The 1,853-nt window shown below is 37.3% G+C and overlaps 1 pseudogene; it reads right to left on the bottom strand.

The window, feature by feature from the left end:
• Positions 1–814: 814 nt before the first annotated feature.
• Positions 815–1,287, bottom strand: LOC121498630 (annotated as a pseudogene).
• Between the last annotated feature and the right edge of the window lie 566 nt (positions 1,288–1,853).

Here is a 1,853-nt window from a genome sequence, read left to right as displayed (position 1 = left end):
CTGAGTTTAAAAATTAAATTTCTTGCTACCTTTTTTTTTTCAATGTAGCCTGGTTTATTTGGAAGAAAAAGCTGAGAAATCTAATTTATATTCTTGGTTCTGGTATTAAATGGGTAACATTAGGAAAATCCTGTTACCATGGACTTTTCTACTCCTGGAATTCATATTTAAAAAATACTTTGCTGGTGTTGAATTGTTAATGAGCATGTATAATATGCTGGATACTGCATGGGGAATTTTCATGAAGGATCTCCTATCCTAAACATCTGGAACATCTGCAACACCATGAGAACTTGAATTTAGGGCAGGCTGATCCCTGAGAGCCACACCACATATTGTCTAGTGTAACCTTAGGACACTCTGAGGCTAGCATTGCTAGAGGTCAATTTTTAGTCAAATATTTATTATACAGCTGAGGATATTAAGATGCAGAGAAAGAAAATGACTTGCTCAAGGTTATAGAGATGTTCAGAGGGAGATCAGAAATGGGAACCAGTGCCCAGCTTCCAGCTCAATGTTTTTTCCATTCTGCGTCTTTGTTGTGATTCTGAATCATTTTGGACATAGTGCAGCCCTGTCAATGCATATATTGTGTAATACATCCCTTTACTCAGGTGCCACATAATCTATGCTTACTTAATTTTTTACTGCAAAAACATTCAACCATATACGAAAGTATAGAATAGAAAAGTAAATTTTCATATGCAGAATACCAGCTTGAATAATTACCAACATTTTGCCTCTTCTTGGTTTCATCTATTTTCCTTTTTTAATTGTTAAGTATTTTTTAAGGCATTTTATTTGCACTTATGTATTACATCCCTAGAAAAGGAACCCCCAGGATCTGCCCTCCTGTGTGTTTTCATCTTGCTTCTTCATGGTCCATGATGCCAGTTGAGGTTGTCAGTACAATGAAACCAAACTGGTGGGTTGGGAGCAGATTGTTCTGCCATTTTTCTAGATCTTTGAGTCTTAGTCAAATCTGGAGCTGATCACTCTACACTTGTTTAACCTGTCCATGGGGCTCACAACAATTTTCCCAGCTCTGTGATCATCAGTGATTTCAAACTTGCCAATATAAGCATGCTTCATCATCACAGTTAGAAACTGGACAATGACTTTGGAGTGTGGCCTAATGAGAGCCTGGCATTTACCTCTCCTTTCAGCAGTGTTAATGCTCTTGAGAACAGCTGCCAGGGCATTCACTCTCAACGTTACGGCGTCATAGAAAGATGGCAGAAAGAGATAATTGTTAGGTATTTCAAAATAAATCCCAGACCATATCATTTCTCCTACAAATACTTCTGTATATATTTCTAACAGTTATGAAATACCATCATCATACTTAATAAAATTAACAATGATATCCCAAAATTACCCTACATATATTCTTTTTTTTTTTTTTTAAATTTTTATTTATTTATGATAGTCACAGAGAGAGAGAGAGAGAGAGGCAGAGACACAGGCAGAGGGAGAAGCAGGCTCCATGCACCGGGAGCCCGACGTGGGATTCGATCCCGGGTCTCCAGGATCACGCCCTGGGCCAAAGGCAGGCGCCAAACCGCTGCGCCACCCAGGGATCCCACCCTACATATATTCTACATCCAATTTTTCTCTAAAAAGTTACTTCTAATGGTTGTTTTTCCTTTTCAAATTAGAGTCAAAATAAGGAGACTGTATTTCATTTGCTGGGCTATGTCCTGAAAGATTTTTTTTCTACCGTTTAATAAATCTCCACACTTATTTTTTCTGCTATTTATGGATTAAAGAAATCAAGTAATTTTTCTGTAAAATTTTTTTATACTGTGGACTCAGCTAATTTCAACCTCGAGGTGTTGTTCAATATATACTGT

The sequence above is a fragment of the Vulpes lagopus genome, chromosome 9 (assembly GCF_018345385.1).
Source record: "Vulpes lagopus strain Blue_001 chromosome 9, ASM1834538v1, whole genome shotgun sequence".
Classification (NCBI taxonomy): Eukaryota; Metazoa; Chordata; class Mammalia; order Carnivora; family Canidae; genus Vulpes; species Vulpes lagopus.
Note: the sequence above shows the minus strand (reverse complement) of the source record. Positions and strands in the feature narration are given on the sequence as shown.